This window comes from Phoxinus phoxinus (genome assembly GCF_949152265.1).
Source record: "Phoxinus phoxinus genome assembly, chromosome: 7".
NCBI classification, from domain to species: Eukaryota; Metazoa; Chordata; class Actinopteri; order Cypriniformes; family Leuciscidae; genus Phoxinus; species Phoxinus phoxinus.
In genome coordinates, this window is record NC_136882.1 from 37,125,545 (window position 1) to 37,142,532 (window position 16,988).

Genomic DNA, 16,988 nt, shown 5'->3' on the forward strand with positions numbered 1-16,988 from the left:
AGTATCCTATTCTCCCTCTTCCTTTCACACTGGTATAGTATTTCCCTACTAAATATGTGCTTTCAATACATTCCTGTTGTCTCTCGACGACGCTCTCTCATCACGCACAGAAGGCAGCGCAATACTGCTAATCTGCGTCCCATTCTCCCATCCTCTCACACACCTCTCTCCATTTCTATGGGTCTATGGAACTGTCAGTCAGCAGTCAACAAAGCTGACTTCATTCCAGCCTTTGCATCTCACTCTACTCTTAATATCTTAGGCTTAACTGAGACCTGGATTCGTCCAGAAGACTCAGCAACCCCGACTGCTCTCTCGAACAACTTCTCCTTCTCTCACACTCCTCGCCAGTCTGGGAGGGGTGGGGGCACAGGTCTTCTCATTTCTAACAATTGGAATTACTCAACTCTCTCTTCTCTCTGCAATAACTACTCGTTTGAATATCATGCTATTACTCTTACAACTCCCATTAAGATCCATATTGTAGTCATATATCGCCCCCCAGGTCAACTGGGAAGCTTTGTAGAGGAGCTGGATGTGCTGCTGTCTTCTTTCCCTGAGGATGGCACCCCACTTGTAGTCTTCGGTGATTTCAACATTCATCTAGAGAAGCCGCATGCAACAGACTTCATCTCTCTCCTAGCCTCATTCGATCTCAAACGGCTCACCACCTCAGGTACTCACAAATCAGGCAACCAACTGGACCTGGTTTACACACGCAACTGCATCACAGACAACATTTTGGTGAAACCTCTCCATGTTTCTGATCATTTCCTCATTACATTCAACCTACAACTCACTACCCATGCTCCACCAACCCCCCTACCAGCTACTTTCAGACGAAACCTGCGCTCACTCTCTCCCTCCCATCTCTCCTCTGCTGTGTCATCTTCTCTTCCCTCACACTCACACTTCTCATCTCTGGATGCTAATACCGCAACAGATACTTTATGCTACACTTTAACTTCTTCTTTAGACAATATCTGCCCTATCTCCTCCAGGCCAGCACGTACTACTCCCTCTAACCCCTGGTTATCTGAGGTTCTTCGTGATCACCGGACTAAACTCAGGGCAACAGAGAGAAAATGGCGCAAATCAAAAGACACAACTGACCTTAGTATGTATCAATCTCTGCTCTCTTCCTTTTCTGCTGATGTTCATGCTGCAAAATCTTCTTATTTTCACAACAAGATCAACAGCACCGCTAACACACGAACTCTTTTCAAGACATTCAACTCTCTCCTCTGTCCACCTCCACCACCACCCACCTCCTCTTTAACTGCTGATGATTTTGCCAACTTCTTCACCAACAAAACAACAACCATCAGCAGTCAGTTCTCAACTCCACACACACAGGAACCCAGTCCAACCCCTCCCAATCCGAAACACCTTCTCTCCTCATTCTCTCCACTGACCGAGGAAGAAGTATCTAAACTTCTCCTCTCCAGTCACCCCACCACCTGCCCTCTAGATCCCATCCCCTCACACCTTCTACAAGCCATTTCTCCCACACTTCTACCAGCACTCACACACATCATCAACTCATCCCTCCACACTGGCACTTTTCCTACAGCATTCAAGCAGGCTCGGGTAACTCCACTGCTTAAGAAACCCACATTAAACACATCACTCTTAGAGAATTACAGACCTGTCTCTCTCCTACCGTTCATTGCGAAAACACTTGAACGAGTTGCCTTCAACCAAGTAACATCCTTCCTCTCTCTGACCAACCAACTAGACGTAAACCAATCTGGCTTCAAGAAAGGGCATTCAACCGAGACTGCATTGCTGTCAGTCACAGAAGCCCTACGGATCGCAAAAGCTGCCTCCAAATCATCAGTTCTCATTCTCCTGGATCTGTCTGCTGCCTTCGACACTGTGAATCATCAGATCCTCCTGTCCACCCTCTCATCACTGGGCATCACAGGAACTCCTCTCCACTGGTTTGAGTCCTATCTCACAGGTAGGTCCTTCAGGGTCGCATGGAGTGGCAAGGTATCCAAAGAACATCAACTGACTACAGGGGTTCCTCAGGGTTCAGTTCTTGGACCGCTCCTCTTCTCCATTTACACCACATCACTGGGACCCATCATACAGGCACATGGCTTCTCTTACCATTGCTATGCTGATGACACCCAGCTCTACCTCTCATTTCCACCTGATGATCCCACAGTAGCTACACGTATCTCAAGCTGTCTGGCGGACATCTCGGCGTGGATGAAGGAACATCACCTGCAGCTCAACCTGGCAAAGACTGAGCTTCTCGTCCTCCCTGCCAATCCGTCCCTACAGCACGACTTCACTATCCAGCTAGATTCAACTTTAATCACCCCATCAAGGTCGGTCAGAAACCTTGGAGTAACATTTGATGAGCATCTGACCTTCACAGACCACATCACAAAGACAGCTCGATCATGCAGGTTTGCACTGCACAACATCAGGAAGATCAGGCCCTTCCTAACTGAGCATGCAACACAACTTCTCGCCCAGGCCTTGGTGATCTCTAGGCTTGATTACTGCAATGCTCTTCTGGCTGGTCTTCCATCATGTGCAATTAAACCTCTACAAATGATCCAGAATGCTGCAGCCCGTCTTGTCTTCAACGAGCCCAAAAGGGCCCACGTCACTCCTCTGTTCATCTCTCTGCACTGGCTACCACTCGCTGCTCGCATCAAGTTCAAGGCATTGACGCTTGCTTACAGATCGACCACAGGCTCAGCTCCCTCCTACTTTCACTCGCTCCTACGAGTCTACATCCCTACCAGAAGCCTGCGATCGGTCAATGAGCGACGGCTCGTGGTACCATCACAGAGAGCCACAAAATCACTCTCCAGAACATTCTCATTCACGGTTCCTTGCTGGTGGAATGATCTCCCTACCCTCGTCCGGAATGCAGAATCCCTGACCACATTCAAAAGACAACTGAAAACTCATCTCTTCCGTGAGCACTTGACATAAAAAAAAAAAAAAAAAAAAAAAAAAAAAAAAAACCCTCTCCTTTACCCTCCCTTGTTTTGGCTTATGCTACTCTGAGCAATTTCCAGAACTTTGTATTTTGAGCACTTCTTGCGTTATTTTTGCTTCTTCACGATGACTCGCTTGTTGTAGTCCTCAGTTGTAAGTCGCTTTGGATAAAGGCGTCTGCTAAATGACTAAATGTAAATGTAAATGTAAATGTTTTGCATGTGTTCATAATTTCTTTGCATGACAGCCTGGCCCAAAATGATATCCGCACAATTTGATATGTTTCACTGGCTATGTTTACATGCAGCCAAACAATCTGATAGTAATGTGATTGACGGCTCAATCGCACTGAAAAGCCTTTATGTAAACTCCTTAATCGATCCGACTGAGCTCGATCCCAATGAAATTTCGATCGGATTGAAAGGGTGGTTTATTCCTTTTCCAAATTCGATCGAGAGAACGTAAACAATTGATCTAATTAAAAACTGAAACTGAAAGGACAGCGCATGTGCAATGACGTTGAAATAGCGTAATGACGTATGACACACAGAGCGAGCTATAGAGAGCCTAAGTCAATGGCGAGAGACAACAAATATTTTGATCTCGTTTGAATTGTGCCCTGAATTACACATATGATATTTGTCAATTTAAAAGATACAAGACAAAGTCAACAAAGTCGCAGTTTGATGTAAAACTGTTGAGGTGTAAGACTGTGAAAATACGTCATTACAAAGACTACAAACCCAAAAGGCGCACATGTGACGTCATACCTTTTCACTCAATGAATGAAGCTAACTTTACTGAAGCTAACTCTACTGAAGCTAACTTTACTGAAGCTAACTCTACTGAAGCTAACTCTACTGAAGCTAACTTTACTGAAGCTAACTTTACTGAAGCTAACTTTACTGAAGCTAACTTTACTGAAGCTAACTTTACTGAAGCTAACTTTACTGAAGCTAACTTTACTGAAGCTAACTTTACTGAAGCTAACTTTACTGAAGCTAACTCTACTGAAGCTAACTTTACTGAAGCTAACTCTACTGAAGCTAACTTTACTGAAGCTAACTTTACTGAAGCTACCTTCACTGAAGCTAACTTTACTGAAGCTAACTTTACTGAAGCTAATTTAACGGAAGCTAACTTTACTGAAGCTACCTTCACTGAAGCTAACTTTACTGAAGCTAACTTTACTGAAGCTAACTTTACTGAAGCTAACTTTACTGAAGCTAATTTAACGGAAGCTAACTTTACTGAAGCTAACTTTACTGAAGCTAACTTTACTGAAGCTAACTTTACTGACGCTAACTTTACTGAAGCTAACCTTACTGAAGCTAACTTTACTGAAGCTAACTTTACTGAAGCTAACTTTACTGAAGCTAACTTTACTGAAGCTAACTTTACTGACGCTAACTTTACTGACGCTAACTTTACTGAAGCTAACTTTACTGAAGCTAACTTTACTGAAGCTAACTTTACTGAAGCTAACTTTACTGAAGCTAACGGCTGTCATGTTTTCTATAGTCTGACGTTATAATCGTATTTTTTTCCGAAATAAGATCCCATGAGCCGTAAGCGGAGGGGCGGGACTTAGGCTCTCTATTCTTCCTGTTGAATAAAGTGTCGTATAAATGAGTGTCCCGTATTTCTAAAATAAATATTAAGTCTGCTGTTTAAAAGAAATAAAGGACCAGTGTAGGAGAATGGTTATTATGCGCAAACAGCGGGAAACTCAGCGGGAAATAAATTCAGTCGGATTGAAAGTTGTGCATGTAAACGTAGCCACTGCGTTATCAGTGTATTTACGAATTTGAATAATATTTGAACAAAGGAGATGTCCATTTTCCTATAGCCTGGAACTGTAATACAAATATTTAAATTTCTCCACCCAGATTCTACAAATATGAGTAAAATTCCTGAGACACATTCACATTCAGACTGAAGTTACTTTTGGGCAAACAAGAAACTAATTATGCATATATTTCTCAGAGGAACAAATATAATCTCTAGGTTCCAGTGTATTCTGCAATAGAGGCTCTAACATTCTGATTGAGAGTGTCACATGCTTATCCTGCAAAACTCCAACACTCCTCCACTATGATTATAGAAACTGCAAACTCAATGTTATTTACATGCTGGTGTACATTAGAATCATGCTAACCAAACTGCACATGACCTTCAAATCAAGTACGGTAATCTACATATGCGCTGTGACTGTTAGCGTGCACACACATAACACACACACACACACACGAACGCACACACACGCACACACATAAACACGCACATACATTACCTTGCTGTCATGAATAATTTGCTAGGATACAGTCTTTTGTAATGTTCTGTTTATCTGGGCTACATGGAATAAACAACCTGTATTCACGCCTGCATTTGCCATTTCATTTTCTATTCAAACCAATTTATGCATATAGATTAAGTCTTAATAGAAGAAACATATTTAACACGCACGCACGCACGCACGCATGCGCGCACACACACACACACACACACACACACACACACACACACACACACACACACACTGTATATCGTCATAAAAAGTGATGAGCACAAGCACAACACAACCAGATCTAGATCACAACCAAAACTTGTCGTAGTTTTACTACCCATGGCATATACAGTGTGTTTTTTAAAAAGTGTTTCTTTAAAAATGATAATATATATTATAATAGTTCAACTTTAATTCTCCTATATTTTTCTGACAGCCAAATGGTGAAAAAGTGTGAGAGAGAGAGAGAGAGAGAGAGAGAGAGAGAGAGAGAGAGAGAGAGAGAGAGAGAGAGAGAGAGAGAGAGAGAGAGAGAGAGAGAGAGAGAGAATTTGAAAACACCTTTATTACAACTTAAGTGTTTTAACATTTAAAACAAACTATTTAAAATAAATTACATGAATTGAGTAAAATAAAGATTGTCATCTACAACAGAGCACAAAGCCCCTCCATAACACCAAACATCCTCAAACATGGCAAGACATGAAGTAGCTTTATAAAACTTAAAATCAATCAAAATTCTTGACTTCACCATAGCAACAAACATAGACACAAGATTAAATTCCTGATTCTGTTCAATTTTGTCTTTACGACTCATGTATATTGCCATTTTACTTTTGCCCAAAACAAAATTTAACAACTGACACTCTCTCTGTCGTCTCTTTGTATATTTAACACCAAAGATAAAAACTTGCATTGAAAAATCTTCATCAAAAGAATTAAACAAATTTTGTAAAACCTCAAATAAAGGTTTAAGTCTATGACAACTCATAAAAACATGAAAAACAGTCTCCCTTTGTGAGCAAAATGGGCATTCATGGCTTACATCAGGATTCAACACAGATATAAAGGCATTTACAGCAATTATACAATGTAAAATTCTCCACTGCAAATCTCCAATTTTCTTGTTTAATGGTGGCTTGTAAAAAGTTCTCCAATTTGGCTTAAAGCCTTCATCCAAATCTAACACACTTCTCCAAGGTGTATCAGTTTTTCCATGTAAAGCTTTTTTATTAAAACATTTCACACATGACTTGTACAATCTCTTGCCATTCACTTCTTCAAAGTCCATGTCCACTACTTTTTCTGATTCCAGAAAGATTCCACCATCCTCCTCTAAATTAGGTGAAACCATCAACCTTGGAAACCGATCTTTATCATTGGGAGTAATTTCCCCCTCACAATGTTTCCTGAGTAAATCAGTCTCTTCCACTGTAAGGATAGTCTGTATCTTTCGTAAAAGTTTTTCAACCACTCGAGTGGATCTAAACCCCAATTGTGTTGCCACCGCATCCACTTCAATAAGATCTGGTCCTGCCAGCCTCATTAGTTGACGAAGAGTCACCACTTTAGCCTTTATAAAGGCTTCTGTCAGTGATACTGATGCATTGGTAATGTCCAGTCTTGCACCATAAAGCAAAGGCTCTTCCAGCAGCCAATGCAACGATGTGGGATTGCTTATCCTTTGGAGTTTAAAAAGCCTCCATACTTTAAAAAGATTCCGATAAAAAACTGGAAATTTCTCCACATCTAAAGTTTTGGGATCCAATAAAAATAAGGATTTGTCCAGAGTTAAACCTGCAGCAGTTCTTAAAATAGCACTTGCCACTGGTCTCCAACTTACAGACTCTGGGCCTGTCAGGAAACGTTGTATAAATTGTGCACGAAAAGTTGCTGTCCTACTTTGTAGATGCACAAGTCCTTGTCCACCTTCTTCCTTTGGTAAGTACAGGATGTTATGGATCACCCAGTGCATCCTATCCCAGAAGAAGTCTATCATCATCGATTGTATCTTAGCAAGAAAAAGTAGTGGTGGGTCAACACAAGTCAGTCGATGCCAAAGAGACGAAGCAACAAGGTTATTGATAATAAGGGTTCGACCCCTATAGGACAATATTTTCTTGATCCACTTCCATTTATCCAAGCGGCCCTTTATTTTCTCAATCATCCCTTCCCAATTTTTTAATTGAAAAGACTCATCCCCCAAATAAACTCCCAAATACTTTAACCCATCTTTTTTCCATGTCAGACCACCAGGGAGTCTGGGGGGCACTGTTGACCACTCTCCCACTAAAACAGCTTCACTTTTTGACCAATTCACTTTTGCAGCTGATATCATTTCAAAATCATCCAAGGTTGTCATTAAAATGTTCACATCATTTTGCTCTTTTACAATTACAACAACATCATCAGCATAAGCTGATAAAACAAAAGTACTTTCGCAGTTCATCAATGTAAGGCCATGTAAGACCCTTCTCAATCTTTGTAAAAGTGGTTCTATTGCCAATGTATAGAGCATACCTGATAATGAACAACCTTGCCTCACTCCACGCTGAACTTTAAAAGGAAAACACAAGCCACCATTAAATTTCAACATACTCTCAATGTCATTATATAATACTTTAATATAACCTTTAAAAACTGAATTAAAACCAAAGGCATCTAGAGTCTTCCATAAATAATCATGCTCTACACGGTCAAATGCCTTTTCTTGATCAATGGAAATCAAGCCAAAATTAACACCACCAATCTTCGAAAAATCCATCAAATCTCGAATTAAAAAAATATTATCAAATATAGATCTTCTAGGCACACAGTAGGATTGGTCAGTACTGATTATTTCATCTAAAACTTTCCCTAATCTAATCGCCAATACTTTGGACAGAATTTTGTAGTCAGAGCACAGCAAAGACACTGGTCTCCAATTTTTTATTTCACTCAAATCTCCCTTCTTTGGGAGGAGTGTAAGAACCGCTCTCCGACTACTATGTGGTAAAAAACCACTGACTAAACTATCACTAAGAACTGTAAGCAAATCTTGTCCTATAATGCCCCAATATGCCTTATAGAATTCAAAGGGAATCCCATCTATCCCTGGAACTTTCCCGTTTTGCGTACTCTGGAGAGCTTTATACAGTTCAATTAATGTTATATCTTCACTAAGTTTTGCATTGGCACTTTCTGATATTTTTGGCAGATCTTCAAAGAAGAAACCATCAATATCTTGATCTATCCTATGATCAGAACTATAAAGACTTTTATAAAATGTTACTGCTCTTTTTCTCATTTCGACTGGGTCTAATAACAAAACCCCAGCTTCAGACCTTAAACTCTGAATATACCGTCTTTGACCATTCTTTTTTTCTAATCCGAAAAAAAACTTTGATGGAACATCCATCTGTTCTACATCCTGGAACCGTGATCTGACCAATGCCCCCTGTGCCTTTCTTTTATAGAATTCAGACAAGGCCGATTTTTTCGTAAAAAGAGAATCTAAATGGTCTTGATTTCCTGTTTCTTGAATTAACTTGAATTTCTAAAATGTCCTCTTCTAATTTCTTTATAGACTGAGTTAAACATTTTGTGACATTTAGAGTATATTGTTGACATAGTTGCCTAATATTTACTTTCCCAATGTCCCACCATTCCTGTAAAGAGGAAAACTGATCTTTTTGTTCTCTAAAAGACTCCCAGTAAAACCTAAAAACATCTTTAAACTTTAAATCTGACAACAATGTCACATTAAAATGCCAATAAGAACTGCTTAACTTAACTGAACTGACAATCATTCTACACACAACCAAACTATGATCAGAGAAACCTACTGGAAGAATTGAGCCATCTACAAAGAAACTAAGATGATGTTTGAAAACATAAAATCTATCTAAACGTGCCATTGACAACACATTTTCACGAGCATGCGCCCATGTGTATTGTTTAACATCATGATTAAAATTTCTCCATACATCACCAAGCTCATTCCCTTCTATCATTTGTATCAGTTTTCGGCGTGAAGCCATATGTGGCTCTACATGATTCCTATCTATATTTTTTTCAACACAATTAAAATCTCCTCCCACAACCAAAAATTCTCCATTATCACATTTTTCTATTACTGTATTTAATTTATCTAAAAACAACATTCTTTCTATCTGTGAGGTTGGTGCATATACACAAATAAAAACAAAAACATGATCTTCAAATTGAGCTTTTATCTTTAAGAGTCTACCTTTTACAATCTCCTCTACTGAAAAAGATGAGGGAGCAAAATTTTTATTAAACAAAACTGCAACTCCTCCACTGAGTGAAGTATTGTGACTCAGAAAAAGAAGACCGCCCCATTCCTTAGCCCATTCAACAGCAATTTTCACATCACTATGTGTCTCCTGTAAAAACAGGACATCAATTTTATTCTGTTTCACTACTTCATATATCTGAACTCTCTTTCTGCAGTCTCTAGCCCCATTCACATTCAAAGAAGCAATGCGAATTTCACTCATAAATAAAAATGAAAAAGAAACTACAGCACAGAGAGCAAAACATCCAATAAGGACATAAAAACTAAACCATTTCAACATCATTATTCAATTGGAGTTGAATCTTTGTGACAATTTTTTTTAAGCGATAAACTTCTTTATCTGTAAATCTTCCTTCGCTCATTAAACACTTAATATTTTCCAAAAGTCTTCCGAGATCTGGAAAATATTCATCAATTTGCACTCCTCTCATATTTTTGGTCACTTTCAAGAATTTTTCGATCTCATCCACTCCATAATCAAAACATGACCAACTGGATTGAGAACAAACGGAGGCACTGGAATCAGAGCACTCGCTCTCACTGGTTTCATTGTCCACTTTATTCTCTTCTTGGTTCTTTCTAGCCTGTTTCAAAACCATGGTTGTGTCTTTATTTTTCCTCTTCAGAGGTGCTTTAAAAACCACCTGATCCATATCCATTAATGTGTCCTCACTCTGAATTACACTCTCCACTTGTAGCTCAGTACCAGAAGACTGAACTAACCTCGTTTGTGTGTTACCAGTTTGTCCACCATCAACACTGTTTCTTTCAACACTCACACAGGTTACAATTTCGGATTTTTTTGCGTTTCTTTCATCAAATTCAACGCTTTGTCTAGTTAGATCAGATTCAATATTTTTTTCCACAGACACTATTTTTGGCACACTGGAATTCGGCGCATTGGAAGTACTGGCGACTTCTCCGTCTTCACTTTGCTCAGCGTTAACGTTATCTTTCGCACCATCATTCTGCGCGCCGTGATGAGCGCTGTTTTCCGGGCACCCGCGGATCAAATGACCAGACTTTCCACAACCAAAACACCTCATCGTGTCTGTAGTTACAAAGACAGTGTAATCAAAATCATCCACTTTAAATTTAAAATTTACGTCAAGATCAGTTCTATTTCCGTTCAGAATCATATACGTGAAACGCCTGAACGAGACTACATGTTTCACTAACCCCGATTTACATCCTATAGCGATCTTTTTTATGGGAGCAATCATTTTGCCAAAGCGTGACAATTCTTTCGCCAACATCTCATCCTTAATAAAGGGGGGTACATTTGAAATGGTGACTTTTTTTGCGGGGGTGGAAAGAGGTAGGACTGGGGTAAATAAACCACGTATGTTTATTCCCTTTCCAACGACTTCATTCGCTTTCTCTACTGTACTCAAGAACAGTACAATTGAGTTGTTCATTTTGGACGCCGCCAACACACATTCATGACCCACTACATCACCAACCGCTACACTACACTCTTCCACGCTCCCCACCGCTACCACCTTCACACCGTGGCGCCGCGTGAGTGAATCGAGAACATTAGCTCCCTGAGTCGCCATGCCTCCCAGTACGAAGACTGGGTTTAGGCGCTCAGTTAAGCTTCTCTGTTAATTTCACAACAAACAACAAAAAAACAAACAAACAAAAACATAGAAAAAAAGGGGGGGAAAATATCTTTTAAAGCCACAGCGGGCACAAAAAGACCACACACTCACCGCACCACTCACTCTGCTCACAAACGCTCGCACATGCGCACAGAGAGAGAGAGAGAGAGAGAGAGAGAGAGAGAGAGAGAGAGAACATGATTGAGAATTAATGTCTGACAGTCACAGGAAGAAAAGGGAAGTGGCCATGATAGTTTAATATCTCATTATGCATAACTCTCGCCGCTGTCCGACTTTCTCTCAGTCAGCATCGCTCATCACAAATGTCAGGATTCACATTTGGCTTTTCTGTGCCGTGTAAGTGATGTTTTCAGCCTTTAGTGATACTTGTGTCCTCTTGTGTCTGAAGTCCTTCTTTCTGAGAGAGAGCCTGAAGTGTGTATAAACACTGCAGAATGATCTCAGATAGAGTTCACACACTCATTCAATGCCAGATCATCGAATGTTTTCAGAAAGTCATCCGAGTGCAATGCCAGTGCATTTAAATCTCGAACATATGAATGGACAACACATGTGATTCATTTGCATGTGTAAACATTAGTTCAGGATTATTACTGTTAACTAAAACTATTAAAACAATTTTTTTGTTAATTAAAATAATGCTAAAATATATTTAAAATATAAATATAAGATTAAAAACTTAGAAATGTTTCATAATTAGTAGTATACTATAACTTAAATAAGTTTAAGCACTAAAATTACTAACAGGAAATAAATACAAGCTAAAACTGAACTAAAAATAAATAAATTTAACCTAAATAGTAATATAAATAAAACTAAATGAAAATGAAAGCTCATTCAAAATATTAATAAACACTATAAATAAATCATATTAAAATAACACTGCTATAGTTCATGTCCTCCAACTCACTCGAAATATCATGATGAGACTGGATTCATATCTAATGCACTGTTAATAATTCTGTAATAAGTTTCCAAGCATCTGTCTTGACTTGGAGTGAAATATGATCAGTAAAAGTACAAATGTAATTTAGTAGAATATTATATTATATGAATGTGCTGCTATTATGCTATTTTAAAGGCTCTTATTTTAAGAGTTTACATGCATCCAAGGTTAAAAAAGAAAAACCCTTCAATTTTCTCATAATATACACTGGACATCACCTAAGCCCCTTTCACACAGAGATTCCGGAAAATACACGGATAAAGTGACCCGGGATTTGACCCGGGTTCGTTTGAAAATGGTTCATTCACACTGCCAGTGATTTGCCGGAATCAGAGAGCGCGTTCACACACAACCCGGGTATGTCCCGGATAGACGCGTGACGTTATGATGTGACGTATAAGGTACGCACGCTCGATCATTTTTTTTCGGATTCGGTCGTACACTAACGCATCACGTACCGTTCCACAAAGCTGGCGAACGATCTCAGCTTCGGCGCGGATTGCAAGGAGCTCTCGGGTCTCTGCTTCAGTCCAGTTTGCAGACATCTTTTCGTTCTTTCTTGTATCGATGACGAACACAAACTTTCTTCTAACAGAGTAACAGAGTCGCACGATAACTACGTCATTGCGAAGGCTCGTGCATCATCACTACGACACACCCCTTACGGCATTTGTCCTGGCTTTTGTTCACACAGCGCGCGTTCCGGGTCTGAACACGGCAATGTTACTAGGTCCCCAACCCGGCATCGATCCCGGCATTAAACCCGGGTCGTGTTTGCGTTCACACAGAAGGCGTTCCGGCAATTTGCCGGCAATTTGCCGGGTTCAAAGTGCTGTGTGAATGGGGCTCTATTTTCTCACAGCATCTGGAACGCTTGATAAAGGATCTGGTCTCTCTTAACCCCGCCTTCCCGAGAGCTACTCTCCTCTGATTGGTCAAATGGCCCAGTCTATTGTGATTGGTCGACCACTTATAGTACACCGTAAAGTTTTTTCCGTATCAGTTCGAGCGTGAGTCCTCATCCTTTTGAAATGCATCAAAGCAAATTTCCTTTGGCGGCATAAAAAATGTCGGCAACGTCGACAACACGAAAAACTATTCCAGTCTCAGCTACAGCTACAGTGTTTGAGGGCGAAGTAGACGTTGTTTGCCGACAGCCAATCAAGACCACAGGAGGGGCTTTATGCAAATTTGTTACAGGTTTGAGCAGGAAGTGAGACTGGAATTACCGACGACTCATTTCAGCAGTTTAAAATCGATTCCCATTTTTGGGAGACAATAACTCCTATTATCTGCACTTTGATATTTAAAACTTTGTAGACCTTTTACATTCTCAAACAGCCGTATTACACACCACATGTCCTTCTTCCCTTTTAACCCCTTAAGCGGCACTCCCCTTTTTTTAATAGACATGATGCTCATTCCGAACTTAAATGGTTGTAATTCAAGAATGCTGTGGAATATAGAATATAGATTGGTCTTGTTTTAAAGAAGATATTTGGCAGATTTTTGTAGAAGTGAAATAAATTAAGAAAGTTAAACAGAAACAAAGCTATAGCAGTTTGAGTTTATGAAAATGTACAATGTTACAAATTTAATTAATAAAATATCTATTTTCAAAACCTGGTGGACTCTAAAAATGCAACAAAAAAAAAATCAAAGCCAAAAATCTGAACAAGTTGTGTTTCAAATTTTAGGTTGATATCTCAAAAAATAAGCGTTCAGTGAGATTTAGTTTGGGCGCAGTACCACACTTCTCCACTAGTTGACATTACTGCCCATATAAGGGCGCCTCCATTTCCACATGTTGTTTGAGTGATCTGAACCATTATTTTTACAATTTTTATACAATTTATGAAGTAGACATCCTATTCAGAAGTAGTGTTGGAAGTTTGGCAGATTTTAAAATGACTTCAACCTCCAAGAAACACAAAAAGATCACGTATATGCATTATAGCTCGCTGCCACATCACAAATGCTGAATCTATTATTTTGTTTCTTTATATTCAAAACATTTTCAGACCTTTTTGTCTAAAATAATTGAATGGATGCTATCTTTTGAACTCTTGGCATGAAAACAAACTGAGGTTTTACCATTCTTTCATGATTTTTCATGTTCATCACTATTTCAAAATAAAGGCCTTAGGAGTATGAAAATATTCTTGTTGCAAATTGATAAATTACGGCTCCTCTGTAATTTATTTTGAAAATCAGTCCCACAATATGTAAACTAGAGATTATAAGCTTTCAAATGATATATAGTTTGTCAAGATTAGTTTAGGTTTAGTATAGAATATTACTGTTTTAAATATGTAATGGCTGATGCCAATATAAAGGGTTAACCTCTAAACCGCTGTTATTTAAACTATAAACCACACGTAGTTGATGTTTCCATACCTGCCTGTATCTGTGAGCGCTGTAGGGGGCATCGGTCAGCGGCAGGCCCGTATCATGTGTGGTTGTGAGCGTGGACGGCGGTGACAGCACGTGAAGGGCTCGCTGAGTGAAGAAGTCCTCATATTCCCAGTTGCTGGATCACTTTCAACCTCGCCATTGTCACTGAGCATCAGAAACGGCCCTCCTGAGGAGTGTTTACAGTCATGCACAACAGAGCTTCCTCTTCATCTTCATCTTCATCAGCCAGCAGGTTAATGTGAGCACACCTGCCTCTGTTTAAACCCCGCTGAGCCGAACGAGGCACGGTGACAGTCACGAGAAGCGGTGCACAGGGACTAGTGAGTTCCTCGGGTCATTCTGTTGGCACACACACACAAATGATCTTCTGTAATGCTTTACATCTCAATAATGAGCTTTTTGAGGTCTTTAAGATAATTACTGCAGGTGCAGGTGTTTTAAGAGCATAATGGGAGAGAGCAACTCAGCATTAAAACTGCTAAGCGTGTATATATTAACTGATATTTGAACCCATATTCACACAGTTGAATGCGTTTGTTTAATTCTGCACCTCTGAAGAGATTTCAAACAACACCCTGTGTATTTAACAGGAAACACTGGCATTTATAAGTAAATATACGTAGTTATATTTCTATACTGTAAACCCTAACGCTCAAAATAATTAATTGGTTTGAGTAGGACAAACTTAAATTAAACTATTTAGTTCAATCAAATTAACTTTTATGAGTATTTAGCACTTTCTTTTTCTTTCAAGTTCACAGAACTGATATTTTAGGTAAACTGAACTGTTTCATTGTTTTGAGTTTTATGAAATTATTTCTTTTAATTTAGACGAACTTAAGTTTAACTGAAACGGCTGCGATGTCTATTTCCCAGCATGCTTTGCCGATGGCACTCTAAAGGGAGAGTAAATGCTAAAATTAAGTGTAATATAATGGGGTTTTTTTGTGCCAGACTAATGTTAAGTGGGAGATTTAGTAGTGATTAATGTTTTGTGATGCTAATTTAGAAGAATTTCTGTTCATGTTGGTTTTAGGATAGTTACCATCATGGTGACGAGTGGAGCATGAGCTTGATTTGAGAGCAAATAGTCCCTTTACATTGTTGCGCTCATACAGCAAGTGATTCTGAATATCATACTAATGCTAATATAATAGCAAATTAGTATGTTAGCAGATTAGCTTGTTAAAGCTAACTAAGTTTATACTAATAAAAGTGTTCACATTGAGATTACATGAAAGTTTTAAGTTAATTGTATAAATTAGTGTTCTTATACATTTTAATTGTTCTTAACTTGAAATGTTTAAGTACAAAATAAAGATCTGCTAGTTCTGCTTACTTAAACTTTGAATTTCATAACTTAAAAAAATTGAGGCAATTGATTGCCTTAAATGTTTTGAGTTCTGCCAACTTATTCGGGTTTACAGTAGTGAGAAATGTCACATTTAAAATTAGTACAATAAATGTAATAGATAATATATACAAAATAGACCTAAAATTATACAAATAAATGCTAATTCAAAATATTAACAAACACTATAATGTTCTATAAATATATATTATTATTTTTAATAACAAAAATAAATATGATTACAGTATTCATAATCCATGCTTGATGATGGATTAATGATGATTATTTATTTATTATTTTTAAATGAATAATCAGTTGCTATAAGCTCACAAAAATAACATCAAAACATGAAAGCAAAAATGGCCAACAGGATATAATGACGCACAGGGCTTCTGTTTTTAATAAATAATACCTCGCAAATTATGAATTAATATAGAATCTCTACACAAATTTGCAGGTCAAACCTGAACTTTGTTTGCATATTTCTTCGCACATGCTTGTGTTCCCAGCGCTCTCTTATGTGTGTGCATGAATGGAAGTGAATAAAACATAAATGTGAGCACATCTTGAGCATGTCATTGATTTTCTGCACACCTGCAGTCCCAGTGCTGGAGAATGAGCTTCCTCTTGAACTAGACTTTATTTATTAGAAAGTGCGTACTGTGTCCTGCAATTTACTCTTCAAAGCGCTGATGTGCTGGAGAGGAAACGCTGAATTCCTCGGGGAAGCTGTGGATTTGTTTGATCACATCCTGATAAAAAAAAACACATTTTGAAGGGCCGCTAATTAAAGCTGTGATCTGTGTTCGTTCTGAGGGTGAATTCAGACCAAAGGCCGGTGGGATTATTAAAGGCATGGCTGAACAAATGAGCCATATGTCAGATTATTGTTCTCCTGGGGGAAATGCATTGTGGGAATGAATGTTGACCACTCAAGGAGCTCGTCTGCTGAATATGCCCGTTCTTATAATAATGTTGCCAGGGGTGCTGCCAAATCATTTCAGTGTATTCAATGGCCAACTCTATAAAACAGCCACTTTCCATTTTTCTGAGAGTCAACACTGAAACTTTCACTGAAGGATTTTTTTTCTCTGAAAGTTTCT

General features: G+C 38.9%; 1 protein-coding gene across 2 annotated transcripts in view; it reads left to right on the top strand.

Annotated features, from left to right (window-relative positions):
- LOC307001768 (potassium voltage-gated channel subfamily H member 7) overlaps positions 1-16,988 on the top strand; it is a 123,044-nt gene that overhangs the window by 43,123 nt on the left and 62,933 nt on the right. The window lies entirely within an intron of this gene.